Consider the following 17,181-nt stretch of genomic DNA (forward strand, 5'->3'; position numbering starts at 1 on the left):
TGTTTCTGGGATTCTGGTGACATTTTCAAAGTGCCAGATCCTTGCCTTGAGACATTGTGCATGTGCCCACACCTCTCCGCCCCCAAAAATACACACACATAGAAAGCAGATACACACACTCCTCGCCTGGAGCCAGGCCCCTCTGTGCTCGTCTACCTCAGAGAAGCTGGAGCTTGGCATAGAGAGGAGGCTCCAGTGGATTCTGTGCTCCGCCTGCCAATGCTGCTCTTTTGATCTGCAGCCAGCTGATGACAGATCTACATTAAGCTCATAGTCTTCTCTCTTTCGCTCTGCTTCTCCTCTCCTCTTCCCTGACACTGGGGCAAAATGGTACTGTAAGTCCACGAGCATTGGTGGGAATCGACATCCCGTGGGGTCAGCACTGTGAGTCTCCTCTCACACCAAAATGAGAGAAATATAGAATGCTGAGTGGGTTTCCAGCTTGCAGAAAAATACCATGTGGGTGTAAGCCAACGATAGTGCCATATCAACAATCCAGGGGAAGGCTTTCCACATCTCTGATGTGTACCCTTTAATGTGCTCACACTTGGAGCTATTGTTACATTTTTATGTTATTCAGTGATGTAGTGGTGTTTGTTGTACCCTCTTGCCTTAAACTACTTCTGTTTTAGTTATAAATTCTTAAAATTATTTTACAAGCTCAAGAAAAGGCCATCTCTTCTAGTTGAGAAAAAGTGAGGTAAGAAAGTACAACTGTGACTATGAGGCTGCAATTGGTGCCAAAATGCATGTTTCTACATTGTCTATGATGGATTTCTCTCTGTGTGAATGTGGGTGATGAGTCTATACAGAAGTCCTCTGTCTCTGGTTCTGTGTGACTGACATCAAAAAGCAGACACTTAGGGTTAATGTGTCAGACTGGCAGCAGACAATATTTCATAAAACTCTATTAGCTCTACCGGAAATTTCCAGAGAAAATACATTATTATAATGTTTTAGAGTGGATTTTCTTTTAACTGAAAAAAAAAAAAATCTTCTTAAGATTTGGAGGCAATTTTGGTTTTCCGTGATTAGGTTCATAGACAAAGCTGCCAAACCACAGAGCATATTGTATTCTAAGCTAGGCATCCTCCTGGTACAGTTCAAAATTAATTAGAAAATGAAAAACTTTACATTCATGAAGGGGTTCTGACGAGTCTTCTAATTTTGGAAAACATATAAGATTGCCTCTTTAATTTAAAATGCATAAAAAGCGAAGAGATCTGTCAATGTAACATAATTTCGGATGATGGAAAAATGCTGTTCTGAACGACCATCATTCAGAAATCCTCACAAAATATACCACTCTACAGCATGAAAAACAGTTATTCTGTTCAGGCTGCTTTCTAGCTCCCACGCAGCAAAAAAGTGAGCATCTGCTGTTCATAACCTCAACAGAAACCATGACTGTTTTCTAGCTGACCAACCATCATCATCAGCAGACCAGTTTATCAAGTTGCTAGCAAAGTAGATGTGCAGAAATTGTACTCATCTACTGTACCTTAATGTTTGTATTATGACACATTTGTCCAACTGATAAGTGCCTGTGAAAAATCGTGCACTATAGCAGAAAGTGAGAGCAATTACATAGGATGCATGGCTAACAGCTGCTGATGAACGAGGAGTGACGGGCAGTGATGGAGCCTCACCATTAGAAAAACACAGCCAGCTGTTATTTCTAAAGGGAATCATCTGCTTATTACTGCGATATCCAGTAGGAAAAGCTCGCCATCGCATTATTTAGAATGGCAGGCGACTTTAAGCGAGGTGCGACTTTGTGCTGATAGGTGAAAACACTGTCTTTTCCATTTTAGCCACTGCTGTTTTCAATCAGTTTTTTTTTTCCAGATGCTGTGATTGAGAGTATAATTTTATAGAGGAGGGGAAAACAGCAGATAGCATTTGGTTGGAGCTCGCTGTATTGTTTGTGTTTGTCATTACAGAGCTGTCCTTTGATGCAGTGGGGCAATGCTTTTGTGTGAGCTGTAAATTGGCAATCAGTCTGTCACATTACCATTCAAATGGTCACAGTAAAGCTCCTGTGAGGAGGCCATGGCCTGTCTCAGTGGAGGAGAGAATACTATTATGTTCCACTCTTAAAGATCATTTACTGTGTTTTTGTGGGGCATGGAGAATATAATAGTGCACACAGACACATACACCTCATGATTTCAGCTGTATCTCTATGTTTAATCCGTGTCAATGCAGCACAGATGTAGATATTTAATGAAACTTTCTTTTGCAGCAATACCTCAGCCTCCCCAGACACTGGAGCAAAGGAGGAAGGCGTGTGTAGGATACATGAGAGACAGTGAAAATGAGACAGAACAAATGTAAGAGTAAACACAAGAGTCAGAGTGCATGTTGGCATAAGAGGGAGACAGAATGATGGCAGCTACACGCTCGCTGTGAATATGTACCTCATATCTAACACACATAACTCAGCCTTTGCATTCAGTGGCTGCACGGCTGTCAGGAACTGACATATATTATCACTGCATCTATCGCAAAATATCATACAAATGTCAACTCGAATTAATGCTCACCTTTCTTTCAAGCCTTCTATAATCGTGGTGCTTCACAATTCAACAGTTTATTTAGGCAAATGTCAAAGCAAAGTGTTGTATTAAAATTATTCATTTGACTCCCATCAACTGCTTCCACTGATACGGTTTACTTTGGTTCAGACTCACTGTGTATTGAGAAGTGAATTGTTTCTTAATGGGTCTGTTTTGGCAAAACTTTTGTTTATCAATTGTTTATCAATTTCAAAGATGTGACTGATCTTCAGTCTATTTTCTTGCCTACCGAATTTATTCGCACTCCAACTCCCAGTTTCAGGGATGTGTTAGCTCCTTTTAGGTGCCCTTTTTTGTGACAAACGTGTTAATTCCTTGCCCTCATACAGTAGCCTGCACTGTATGCAATATTCTCTCAAACCCAGCTCCTCTAGGCTTCCCTGATTTGAAATTTAAGCACACAGCCTTGCTCTGAGCCATGCTGTCCTGTAGAAGAAACAGCTGTTTGCATGAATCTTTAATGTATGTCCACATTTGGCATGCCATTGAAGCAGATGAGAATGTGGAGGATCACCTCGATCCCTGATTTAAGCTGTTTCAAGTCCCCGCCGTTTCAGAATGTCAAACGTCTCATTCACCAGTGTGCACCACTTAAAAATGTTAGAGGTTATAAAAACGAAAACAGCAACAGCAGTTTAGCCAAGTTGCGATGCAGAGTTCCTTCATCAGTATGGAATTTATGGGGGAATAGGAAACTAGTGAAAGTACAGAAGCTGCTTTTCAAAATGTAGAAACACAAGGCATTGCAAAACCTTTGTCTATTATGGGGATGGGCAATATGGTTAAAATGAATATCACAGTATTAGTACCAATTTTATTCCAATATTGATATGTGTAGTATCACCATTTGGCAAATGTATGCAAGATCCTATCTCCTAAAGTACTCCTAACACTGTGATATGCTTCCTTTTTAAGTAAATAAATATGCTAATCAGACTAAGACCATCTATAGGTGTTGTTACAGACACCAAGATAAGTGCGACCAAGTAACAACCAAGTTTGACTCAAGATATAAATAAATGCAAAGAAATGTATGCAAAATTACATATAAAATAATCAAGCAAATTTTTTTTCAAACAATAAAATTAGCTTGATTATATCATCACAATACGATTCCATTAAAAGACAATAAGAGATAATATTGAATCATTGCCAAAAATAATTATTAATTTAGTTGCCTCCAGGGTGCAAAAGTGGGATTATCTGTTACTTCTTGCTTTTACCAACAAATAAACATTGAAATGTGATATTGGTGAGTTTAGAATTACAGTAACAGAGGGCCATAGACAGCTGCAGTGATAGCCCATATCTTGGCGCTACCCTCTAATACTGAAGTGGTGAACTGATTTTACCTGTGCGCTAACCAATTATCAGAGAGGCTGAAATACTACAGCATATTGACAAAGAGTCAGATGCACACAGACACATACAACCCCCACACACATTCTGCTGTTGTTTTGTCAGTGTGTTTTGTAGTCTTAATTTAGAAGGAAATTTAGAGGCCCCTCTGGGTTTTGTGTCTCACCTAAAGAGTAAGTATTTTCTTTTCTTCTCACCTTGTTCCAGCACTTTTATATTTGTCTGCAAAAAGCACTTTGGTGAAATAAGCTAAAAAGTAAACACCATAAGCTGGATATGCTGCCCTGCACAGAAGAGCAATGCGGCTGTCAATATGGCTACGGGTTTACAATTGTTTTGCTTGGCGACTGCTGTCTGTATCACACAAGTGTGAAAAGCAATAACACCACCAAAGTGCAACTGTTGGCGGTCAATATTTTCTCTCCCTGATAAACCCTCTGGGCAGGAGCGTTCCTTCGTCTAGCCAACACAAACACAGCTTTGCAGTTTCAATCTGTCACAGTGTGTGAATATGGAGCCAGAAAGAAAAAAAAAAAAAAATATAAACCCTTGTCTTGCCACTCTGCATTCTCAGTTTCACAGAGGAATCATCCAAATATGAAGTTTAAGTATTGCCTGAGATAAAGTCACACACCTCGTGAGTGTCAACAGGGTTAAAAACAATTCCCTGCTAAAAGCAAATTAGTCTTCATGACTGTTGCACAGCCACTTTGATTCGGTTTACCTTTTCTAATGTCACTTCTCTGCAGGTGAACGTTTAATGGAAAAGCAATCTGAGGGAGCTACTGTGAACTAGGCACAAAAGTATAATGCACAAAACACATTTTTCTGATGCAAAAACAAAAAGAGAAAAAGATTACCTTGTAAAAGTCAGATGTGTTTGTGGGAGAAAGTCTGCAGGTTAACCTGGACGGGATACATGAACACGTCTGCCTCAGCTGTATCTGGGAAACAAAGAGACCAACATGCCAAGGTTATTTCACAGCTGTGAGGCTTTTCAGTGTAACGTGATGATCACACATAATTTACAGCACCTAAGCGTGTGCACACATCAGTGTATCGAACTGTGAGTGATCCACACAGCTCACACACAAGAGTGCGTGGGAAACATGAGATTTCCAAAGTTTGCACACATACTGTCCTAAGTTATAGCACCCACACCACACATATACATCCACAGATATGCACATTCACACAAACACACAGTCAACAAGCCCCTAATTCCCAAAGCAGCTGTAGGCTCGGCAGACTCTGCTACCCAGTGGCTTACTTTTGAAGATGAAACTCCAGAGCCCCCTAAGGAAAACAGCGCTTTGCCAGGGTTGTCCAGGAACGTTAACTGTCGCTGTCTCTCTCCGACAGACACTGACGGCTGTGATGGGAAGGCACGGCGTTCCCACACTGAGGCAGGGTAATTGGCTAGAGATGATGGGCCATAAACATACATCACAGGGGCGGCGAAGCGCCAAGTAGACAGCTAACTAAGGCTCTCTTTTTACTGCGTGGCTCTTGTTTGTCGTACGCACACGCAAGCGGCCACACACACACTGCTCATTGTCTTCCCCTCCCTGGATATTCACGCCCTTTGAATGCATGGGCTGGCCCACCATAATTATTATTATTATTACAACAGAGAGAGAAAAACCTCGCCATACCCTTCAGTCAATCTATTACCATAAAACCACGACGTCACATTCTGTATATTCTGTGCGGACCTTTTCACCATTTCCTTGGCATCATGACCATAACCCAGAGGATGCTCTCTCCTGCCATTATCATCCACTGATATATAATAGGCACTACCCATTTAAATTGCATCATCACCATAGCAGATAGGATGCCCTCTCTTTCACCATTACTACCACCACACAGTGGTGGATAATAGGCTATCGATTCCTGCAGTGCTATCGCCATGGTGCAGACTTTCCTTCCATTACCATAACACTTCTGTCATAATAAGCAGGGAGAGCCTTCCAGTCATGACCACAGCTCTCAGAGAGGAGGTCAGTAGTGTCAGGCTGTTGGCTCACACGCTGGTAATTGGGAGAAATAAGGCTGGGCGAGGAAATAGCACTGGCGCTTCCCTTTCTTCTCAGTGGTTTGCTGTGCGAGGCAGCATTTTGCTATGATCCAGTAATGCAGCTGAGCCATTTGACGTGTTTAAAAATCCAAGGAAAAAATAAGAGATATGGGAAACAGTGGCAGTTAATTTGGCTCCCACAATTGGAGCTGTTTGCACCATGATGCTGTATCATAATGGATATTTCCTCAGATATAGTATGCACTATTCTGAATTCTCTAATGCCATGACATGGGAGGAGGATTTCATCAATAAAATCTACTTCATTCATCCAATCCTCTCTCTTTTTCTGGGTTTTCCAGATTTAGTTTGACAGGTCTTGCATGATAGCTTTTTTTTTTTCAGAGACAAGCGCCAACCTAAAGACCCCTTCACTCTCTCAGCAGACTGGAACTTCAAGGGGAAGAGTAAAACCGATGGCAGGGAGAGGGAGGGACAAGGGGGGTCCAGGCAATGCGCTCATTATTCAGGAAGACACTCGAGGCCATAGGAAATAGCACACTTCATTTTTCTTGTCAAACTCCGGCTGGCTTAATGGCGTGTTCACAGCAAGTGGTGAGACAAAGGGATGCCGTTGCCGAGACGTGGAAGGAGTGCCGATCAAGATGGAGGCCGTCATCACAGCGGCAGCTACTCTACATTCTTCTCAAAAGTAGACCACCTGAGTTGCTAAAGCTGCTGAATGTGTTACAGTGGCAAATAAATATGTGTCATTTTTCAAAGAGCAAGTATATAGGGCTAGCTTTCAAAGAGGAAAATGAAATATGGTCTCAATTATACTCTAACTTTAGAGAGGCACAGATGTTCCTATTGTTCCTCCCATTCCACATCCTCCTAAACCTTCCCTCATTATTGCCTTCATTACCGGTGCCATCGATATGGCAGGCAGCTGCCAAAAAACCTGGATGTATCCACAACTCATCATCCAAACACTAATTAATTATCCGCCCAGCAATTACACACCTTCCACTATACCTTCCACTGATTTCAAACACAGATACACTTTTTCTATTTCATTTGTACACCACAAGCTTCTGTGACTGAGGCTATAGCAAGCTGCAGGTCATGCAAAGCAATCTCCTCCTGCTCTATATATCCGCTGGACTGGAACTGTGTTTTGATCAGAGAGATGATGGGGCAGGTGTTTTGGTACAGCTTCATGTCAGAGAGACGCCTCATTCCATTGCATTCCAATCTCCTGGCATGGCAGCGGGCTGTGGTGTCAGACAGCCTCTTTTCTTCGACTCCTAATTGGGGTAATTTATTGTCCTAACAGGCAGAGCAGCTGTGGCTTTACAGCGTAGCACCAATTAAATCCAGATGCCGGAATGAAAAGATGGGGCTGAACGTGACTTGGGGACCAATCACTAATATTAACTCAGATCTTGCGAGATGAATATGACAAGCTGTGATTCCTCGCAACGCATCGCTATCTCACTGATATTGAAAAATATGCAATTGTCATGAGGATTCATGAAAACAGTCACAACCAGATCTCAGGCAGACGTTAGGCATCATTTCTAATAATTAATGCTATTATCTGCTAGATTAAACATTGAAACAAAAATCTGCGGGGACACCTGACAGCCTGGTACTAGGACTGCGACTGCAATGTAATCTACAATTAAGCTACTAGGCTCTTGTTCCAGTTTCACTGTTGTTAAAGAAGTTTTCCCCCACAAAATGGCTCTGACAGAGGATCAGGTGAATATGAGCAGATGATCTGGGGAATATGGGGAGCAACTGAAAGAAATCAGGTCACTGTGAAGATTTCTCCAGGGCAGGGCTAACCCCGCCATACTGTGCGTGGCCCGACTGCCTCTTCAGTCCGGGCTCTTTAGACGAAGAGCCCCGGAGACAGACACAAATGTGAGTAACACAGAGGATGGAGGCAGCGCGAGGTCACCACCTCGGAGCTGCAGCTCACAGAAACCATAGATACACAGCGACTCCTTTGGCTTAAAATTCAAAGGGAAAAGAGAGGGAGTAATGTGACAACCCTGGCGAGGTTCTCCTTTTTTTGTTCATTTGTCTTCTCTGTGAAGTTTTAATGAAGAGTTTGTCTGCTCTGCCACTATTTACTCTAAATGGAAGGTGTTTGTTGATGTAATGTGCACAGTCCGTGACAAGTTAAACATCTTAATGACTTATATATTGTTGTAATTTTTTCCCATACCACGACGTGTTGCTCTGAATCTACTGTAAGTGTCTATTTCATTTAATTCAATAAGTGCTGTTAACGTGTAGCAACTGAAAGGGTAGCAGTGAATACTAAAGAGTACAGTTGACACAGTTGCTAATGCTTTAAGACAGAAATTACTAGAATACACTGAATCTGTATTAAAAATATGTACAAGCCTAAAAACTGACTGAGGCAAAGTAACCTTATAGGTATTTACTTGAGTGAGAGTGAAGTACAAAACCGCATCTGCTTGTTTACTTGTTATTGTACTTAAAAAAAAAATTCTGTTATTAACCTTTTATACTAACAGAGCTACACCAAAAAAAACAAAAAAAACAAACTCATGTTGTCAACGCAAATGGATGAGTTTGGTAATTAAGTATTAATCAATTTATATCCAGTTTAAGACAATTTAAGTTCACATTTGTGCATGTATGAAGAAAAGCAGGTGAAAAGCAGACTTACATATTAAGCACGGGCTACAAAGTAAACCAGCATTGTGCCACGGGCTTAACAAATATTGTCTAAGAAATTACCAGTTTTTAAGGCTTTTTACTGCATACTGTAGATTTAAAAATATTACTTTTATCCACATCAATCAAAATATTACATTATTACACTATTTATTACCCAATATATACATGTTTATCTTGCCACCAGCAAGCTAAAAATATGTGTTTAATTTACTTGTGTTAAACTGTCTAGCTTTCACTACAGATTATTATTTACCACCAGCCAACACAAATAATTATCACTTTTGATTGGTTAATATTTAGAGGAAGTAAGCTACACCTTTGCTTTTTACTTAAGTAGATGAAGCTATTGAGTTTTGAAAGCACACTAGTCTTTAATCCAAATATGCAAGTTTTGAGTAAAATGTTGAAACAAAGAACATGGACTACAGTGTTTTGATACTGGATATTTTTAAGAAAGTAGACTGAGCCATGCTCACAATTAGGTAAGCAAAATCTATATTAGTAGATCATTAAAAACCTTTAAGAATGACATTAAATTAAAAAAGTACATTAGCCAAATTCACACTCCAAATGCCCCACTCTGTTTTAAAGACAGAATTGAAACTTTTCACTAATGGACCTTGACTGTGATCAATGTAATCATTCCAACATCTAAATACATAATATAAAAATAAATAAAATAAAAATAATGCTGCAGTGACACTTTTTTACAATTTTAGTCCAACATTACAACACAGACTACAGGATGACTATTTAAGAGAGTACAACTCTTAACATTAGAGAATATACTCAAGACACTGTGTACAAAATGCTTATATGATGCATAACCTTCTGCTAATCCCGTGACACAGAATCTTAACTTAAGCCGCGTTTCCACCCAAAATACCGGAACTTTTATCCCCAGGAACTACTTTTCAAGGAACTAAAAAGTTCCTTCAGCCCATTGTTGTGTGCATTTCCACCATGGTCTAAAGAACTGCAAAGATTAGGCAAATTACACTCATTAGGTTACACCCATCACACAGCTGCATAACTCTATTGTTTTAACTTATTAAACACATCACCTGCAATTCAGCAAAAGGACCTTTGCTTATTTTAACCTATGCACTCTCACCTGTTTTAAATACTAAGCTTATCGTGTATAATGGTGAAATTGAGAGCCACTACTTCCTCAGAGCGTTGTAATATTAGAATATGGTAACACAAGTATAAGCGTTATGTGTCTTTTTACATATATAGTAGTATATACTTGTTTTCAGATACAAGAACAGCTATACAGACATTTAGTTCCCCCTTAGTTCCACTATTTATTTACAGAAATATAAATACAGCGTTTGTTTGCTTCAGCAGGACACATGGGACGAGGGCTGCTCTTGGTCACAGAAGTAAACACACTACTCTTTGCAGGCTGCAGTTCAGTGTGCCCCTCATTCATTTTTTTCATTTGAAAAACATAAAAATGAATGAAAAAATATTAACTTTGTGTCTTACTACAATGACATTAACAAGATTTAATTTTGTACCATCAGTTTAGCCAACCCTTGCCTTAACGAACACCACGATTCTACACCATTAGTGGTTGGCGTTAGCATGTAGCTAACATTAGCATTTGGCTAGGGTAGATATAGCATGATAACAGTTAGCGTTATAGCATTTAACAAGCAGCATGTGGGCCGTATGTGATTTACCTTTAACCGACTGGTCATCCGTTTCTGCGTCTTCCACCATGGCTTCCAACAGCGCAGTAGCTGAGAAGGCCGGCCTGTGACCCAGCAACACATTGATCCAGACGGTCAAACCACTTGCTGCTCTGCCGGTCGGAGCTCGACCAATCAGAAATGTTCAGCGCAGCAAGCCCCACCCCGAAAGTTCCTGTACTTTTGGAAAGTACTACTCCCCGAGCAGGGACCTTTTGGGGGGTAAAATAATGTCCCCGGAACTTAATTTAGACCCCGGTCCCTGCAGTGGAAATGCAGCTATACTGAGCAAGTAAAGACAGGTTGTGTGAAGAGAGTTTGACACGACAGCAGTGGGATCGTATTCACGCTTGTCACGAGTGAAGCACTCAACACCTTGCTTGAATGATCCCTCCTTTTAAGATGAAAGGTGGAACGTGTTCATGGACTTGTACATCTCTGTAGCACCTTCCTCTATTACAATTCACTCTCGGCACGGCGCTCTTCTGAATTCCATTACTTTCCTCATCGTGCAACTGACCTCAAACCCTTAAGACAATATAAAATACCTGTTTTCTGTAGCCTTGACAACAGTGGCTCTGCCTTCACTGTAACCTCTCTATCCCCCCTCTCACTGTCTCAGGAGTTGAAATTCTGTTTGAGAGCAAAGAGCCATAAGCGGTCTGACTGGATGGCTGAAAACCTTGGTTCTTTATGAGGATAAAGAGCTCTGACCCAATTAGCTGTCTTTGTTAAATAAAACTCCACTGGCCCTCATTTAACCCCCAACCCTCCTCCCTGCTTGTGTTTTTACAGTACAAAGTGATTACAGATTTAATTAGCTGAGGACCTTGCTTTAGGGAGACTCCTAAATCCATATTGATATTTCTGCAGAGGCTGGAGATAGAGGCCTCAGCTCTGTGATGATGACTTATGAGGGAGGCTGCAGAAAAATATAATGAAAAGATGATTTGCAACTTTTGCCTGCTCCTGTTTACTTTTTCCCCTGAGGCTAATCATTCTGTTGCAGGATGATGCTGTGAATTATGCAGAGAGCAAGGAGCTGATCAATGCTGTCTCACTGTTAGAGCCTTGGATGTAAACAGGCCTGCTGTCAAGATAGCAGATTTTCTGGTTTTGACATGTGAGGATGTTCTACTACTAAGCTGCTTAAGTTTATTAACTGCATGCACACCTAAATTCCATATTTTTTAAGGATTGGATTACATAATAAGAATGGAGTAGAAGTGAAACTGCCCCACCCCACCTTTTCTCCATACATACAACAGTGCTAGCAAGGATCTTGATGGGGTACATATGGTTAGGGTTAGTTACTAAAACGCTTGGCAAAAGTTACGGAAAGATTGTGTCACCCAGAAACACACCCATCCACGGAAGGCAATCGTCTAATATCGAAGTTAGGGATGGGCTGATATTGCTGCATGTGAAGTAAAAAAAGATGTCATGCCATGAGAATAGCCATGGAAACTGTTTTTTCTCTAAACTTCTTGCAGGAATTCATCCTATAAGAAACTACTTTATGTGATGTATCTTGAATTTCTGGGCCTTTTGTGATTTTTGATTGTGTCCTTTTCTTGTTTCCAAACGATTATAGGACATTATGTGAAGATATCTCCAGTGCAGTTACACTGGAGTTTGAAAGCAGAATTCAAAAGTAATCTTGTCTGGTCAAGGAATTCTTTCTAGAACCAACATAATGTACCAATGTTTAAATATCAACAAGGAGAAATCCACAGTTAGAAGAGGCAGAGATACCAGTTGTAATACACCAGATTACAATGCAGCCACAAGGAACAATGAGTTCTTAGTAAGAAGTTAGACTCTTGCTTTTTTAACTAGAACACTCCCTCTCTCGTTGATAATATTGATATTGTCATTACATAAACATGAAATCCAGCTGGGTACATTAAGTCCAGCTGAGTTCTCTTAGTGATGTTGAGCGGCATACTGGGAAATGTAGGAAGTCACATGTAGTACCCAAGGTTGAATTTTCCATTAATTTAAAATTTAGAATGAGTGTTCCCATTATAACAGGAGGAGAAGGATCTTAAAGAGCATACTAAAGTGGCAATTTTAGCATGAAAGCCTTCAACAGAATGTTAATAAAAGCTCAAATGAAAGCTTTTCAGTCAACATGTTCCCGTGGATATGCATTTTTTTTTCTTTTTTTAACATCCCATTCTCTTAGGTATGAAAATGTAAAAGCCGTGTGCTGTGGGTTTCTTTTCATCATGACTGTACTGAGCATTCAGTACGGTGCTGAAGAGCAGACCAGGGGAGCTGTGAGGTAACGTGCTGGAGCCAGAGAGGAAATGAAAATGAGGGTGGAGAGTTTGGAAGTGTCAGAGCGGCTCGTCAAACTCCCTGCACGTACTATGAATATTTCACTACTGACACACAGCAGCTTCCTGGCTGCACCCCTGGAGACAGACAAAGAAACAGAGATAAAAAGATTCTGTAGATAGATGGATAGGTAGATAGATAGACCTATTGACAGATAGATTGTAAGTAAGTAGGTAAACTTTATTCGTATAGCACTTTTCACAGACATAAGTCACAAAGTGCTTTACAGAAACATTAACATACAAGTAGAAAAACAACAGTATATGATAAGATATACACAATAAATACACAGCACCTAATAAAGTGCACAATTTGTAGTAAAAATCCACAATAAATCCGTAAAATGCAGACCTGGTGCAAACAGGTTACCCAAACGCCTGTCTAAACAGGTAAGTCTTTAGCTGCAGTCCACAGTCAGCAGACCGTAACGGTACGATAGAACGATAGAACGATAGAACGATAGATAGATAGATAACCACACTCTAGCCCCCCACCCCCTTCACTGCCCATGGATACCTGTCTTAGGTTTCATCTCCTAGCCCTAAATTTCATGAGGCAGGGATGACATGAGGAGCTCTAGACAGCTGACAGCACTGCCTTCCGGCACCAACAGAGAGCTCACCCACATCACACCAGCAGGTAACGCCCAGGACAGACCGACAGACACACACACTCACAACAGACTGCTTTCAAACACAGAACACACCCCCTCATGCAAATTACATGTACCCTATACATGCACAGATGGGGAGCGTGCACCAGGTAGGGAAACTGCCGTTTTGGTGCAGGGGTAAGAAAATTAAGAACAAATAACATTAAGACTCTACAGCCATGGCGGCTCAGTGAGGCTGTATTTAAGTACAGCTGTGCTTTGAGTTAAATGCTTACATCAGAATGTTAACGCATTTACAGGTATTTCTTCATAAAACAAAGTATTGAAATTGAGAAATTGAAATTTCGGCATGACGATGGGACTAGATAGAAAGTTAAGAGATCACCGACGTTATTACAATTCATCCTTAGGTGAACATGAACGTCTGTACCGAATTTTACGGCAATCGATCCAGTAGTTGGATCACTGAGAATTTTCACTCAAAATCACAAATTCAATCTCCTGGTGGCGCTAGAGGAAAAGTTAGAGGATCACCAAAGTCAGAAGGATTCATTTTCTGCGAACCATGAATGTACAAAATGTTATGCCAATCCATCTGGTCGATGCTGAGATATTTCCCTGGATAAGTGAAATATTGACCTGCAGGTGGCACTAGATGTCGGGATCACCAAAGTAAATGTCAACCTCATGGTGGCGCTAGAGGAAAAATCACGGGATCGCCAAAGTCATTTGGCTTCATCCTTTTGGGGACCATGAATACCTGTACCAAAATTGGTTTTCTAGTCAGCTAAGATAAACACACACAATGTACACTGGTCCAAGCCACAACCTGCCTCTGCTCAGTGAAACCCTCAACTAATGAGATAATCATGCTCCGATAATCGGATAACTCCACCTCTCCGGGGAGAAGCAATCACAAAGGCAATACTGTACCTATTTAGTTTTTTATCATTTCAAGCAGCGTATTTGATGCAACAAAAAACAACTTTAGATTTGTCTTTTTACTTCTTCAAACAGAATTACTTATTACAAAAGCATTTCTGAAGCAAAGTCAACAAACACTGAGCCGAGAAAATGTGTCTCTCTTTTGTGAATATGATCCTCAAGGATCGCCACGGTACAACGATTAATTTCTAGCTTCTGACAGAGGTCTTGGAATTCAACTTTCCTCTTCAGAGGTTCTCTACGTTCTCTTCGCCTCCAACACTACTGTACATACTGGAGCTATAAAAATGCAAGCCAACACCATGCAGTCAACTGTCCGAGGCATGTGTTGCGATAAATAGATGGTTTTATTTTGGCAACTTCATGTTATGATTTAAAGATTGCCACTTTGTGCTGATCAATACGGCCGCATCAGATGAGCTGAGGTTTGCAGGGGCAGCGGAGGGAAGAGGACCACTAAAGCGGTAAATCTGACCAGAAGCACTTACTTCCACTGTGTATGCTATGGGCCATTATTGGTGGGTGTGCTCACACATCAAAGTGGCAGGGGTCTTCCAGGCTAAAAAGGAATAAGAAACAAAGGAACATTAAATCTCAGTGAGAGACCCTGCTTCGAGCAACACCCACGTGAACACACACACACACACACTTAAACACTGCAGTATAAGGACTGTGAAGAGAGATTAGGGCCCAAAGAGAAAGATAGAGCGAGGAGAGGGAAAGAAAGGGAGCGCGACATTGATTTTCCCCCTCTGAAGTGCCAGTTCATCATTCTGTGAGACACACTCTATCGATCCCCTGCCTTTAGTTTGTTTGTAATTTTGGGGGCTCAAAACCGTTCACAAAGATAGATCCTCTTATATGCCACTTGCCTCCGAGATGAAGAATGGAGGGATCAAAGGATGTGTGACCTCATTTTGCTAGGTGCTCCTCACTCAGTTGGTTTTTGTGGCCCTGCTTTTGTGGGGGGAATCCAGTCAACTGAGTGTTTATCATAATAGTACAAAGCCTTGTCTTTCCATAAGCTACCCTTTCTGCTTTTATCCCACATTAGTAGTCCAAAACATTATTTTATGAATGTTACGTGTTAAGTGGATCTGAATTAGTAGATTTCAAGGCTACACAAGTTGAGATTTTCAAGAAAACCTTGGTTTTCTCACTTTAAATCCAAAATGGTGGCTCCACTGGAGGAGAGTGTCCCATTCCTCCTAAATATTCTCACCAACGCTACATCTTTTTCCTTTCTCCTTCCCTCCCATGTCCTCTGGTATAAAGTAAACACAGACATGAGCATGCTGTATGCAGTACTAAAATCACATTACATAACTTCTGGACATAGAAGTTCATCCTTCAAGCAATTACCTTCTGCTGCCATTTGGAGCTGGAGCCAATTCTTAAGTTGCCAAGTGCAGTTTTAACTCAAAACCTCTATTGCTGAAAAACAGTTAAATTTAACTTTTTCAAGCAAATAATCTTCTGCCTGGTGCAACAATGTCTCAACAAGCATGCAATCATAAGTAGAGCTTTTGTAAAGGATGCAACTATGAAATCTTCAGAAAAAGCTTCTTCTGTGAAACAACCTTAACCTTTAGTCAATAGAAAATTCTGTTTGTTGGTTTTACAACCTGGGTATTATTTTTGTAGCTTTGGCTATTATTATGACGACAACTCACTACGTTGCAGTATCGTGGGTCAAAACACACAGTTTGGGGTGTAACTGTAATTTATTGCCTTTTTTGTCTCTTCCGGTATAACCTCAGAGTTTGTTTCTTCATGTTCTTTGACCTTCTGCTCCGATTTTTAGCATTCCCAGAACTAAGTAAGGAAGTTGGAAATAAATATTTTATCAAACCAAAAAGAAAGAGTTGTAGTTTAGTTGTGGGTTGTAGGGCGGATTACACATGTTTCAGTGGGATAAATACTGCTCTCCTGGAGCGAGCAGAAAAGGTTTTCACTGCCAACATTATGTTGGTAGGAGCATATTCACCACAGGTTGTTTTCCACTATAACCTCCATCGCCTCTGGGAAAATTCTCAAACTGAGAGACATCCACCCACATACAGCCTTACCTTAACATCTCATGTGCATTTTATCATACCCCCTGCTCCCCCTCATATTCAGAGCAACGGAAAGCAATCACCTGAGAATACCTTCAGAGATACCATGAAGGTCATCACACTATAGCATACAATACAACGACTCCAGGAGAGCATCCTTTAACCAGGGATGAACAAAACTAAACAAACAAGCAAACACCCACTCACACTCACATAAAAGGTGTTCCAAAACAAACCATTATTCTCACATCTTAATGTTCACTGGATTTTGTAATTAATTTCTAATCACCATGCCAACACATTCCCCACTCTTACCCACTTTCACCAGGCTGAAATTATTCATGAGAAAAAATAAACTACACAAATGCTAAAATATTAGGCAGCAGCTAATATCAACTGAAATTTAGAATTTCATTCAGTTGGTCAGAATTTTTTGAAGCAGCCACAATGCCAAAAGAACAAACTTTAAAACTCTTCTTTTTAGAATGAAACGATCACCATCACAATCAGTAGTTTTAAGCTCTTCAACCTGTAAGCAAACACTACAGCAGCTGATTTCATCTTGATCTGCACACATTCAACTAGAGATGGGTGACTAATCAATCATGGTGCGTAGTGATTGGTTGCAACATAAGCCTGCAAATTCTTGGGATTTAGTGGCACATGTTTGAGAGCTACTGTTTAAACAGTAAAAAACAAATCCATCTGGTGGTTTCTATTGTGCAATATTTCCATTGTCTGTTCTGTTATCTAGATGCAGCATGTAGGTTAAGATTGAGTCAACATATCCCCACAAACTATAAGCTGTAATGTCAAAGCTGGTGTCTCTTTCATCGCCTCACTCTCTCTC

The 17,181-nt window shown here is 40.6% G+C and overlaps 1 protein-coding gene across 12 annotated transcripts in view; it reads right to left on the reverse strand.

The window, feature by feature from the left end:
• The window catches only part of LOC122874508 (alpha-1,3-mannosyl-glycoprotein 4-beta-N-acetylglucosaminyltransferase C-like), a 103,299-nt gene that overhangs the window by 44,162 nt on the left and 41,956 nt on the right, over window positions 1-17,181 (reverse strand). For 6 of the 12 annotated variants that reach the window (XM_044192456.1, XM_044192448.1, XM_044192449.1 and 3 more), the window contains 2 exons: window positions 14,763-14,833; window positions 4,799-4,882 (listed from right to left, as the gene is read on the reverse strand). The gene's annotated coding sequence lies outside the window, so the exon portion shown is untranslated. Of the gene's footprint in view, window positions 1-4,798; window positions 4,883-5,208; window positions 5,337-14,762; window positions 14,834-17,181 lie in introns of those variants that run through there. The other 6 variants (XM_044192458.1, XM_044192453.1, XM_044192459.1 and 3 more) reach the window with 2 other exon arrangements.

The sequence above is a fragment of the Siniperca chuatsi genome, linkage group LG4, assembly GCF_020085105.1.
Source record: "Siniperca chuatsi isolate FFG_IHB_CAS linkage group LG4, ASM2008510v1, whole genome shotgun sequence".
Taxonomy (NCBI): domain Eukaryota; kingdom Metazoa; phylum Chordata; class Actinopteri; order Centrarchiformes; family Sinipercidae; genus Siniperca; species Siniperca chuatsi.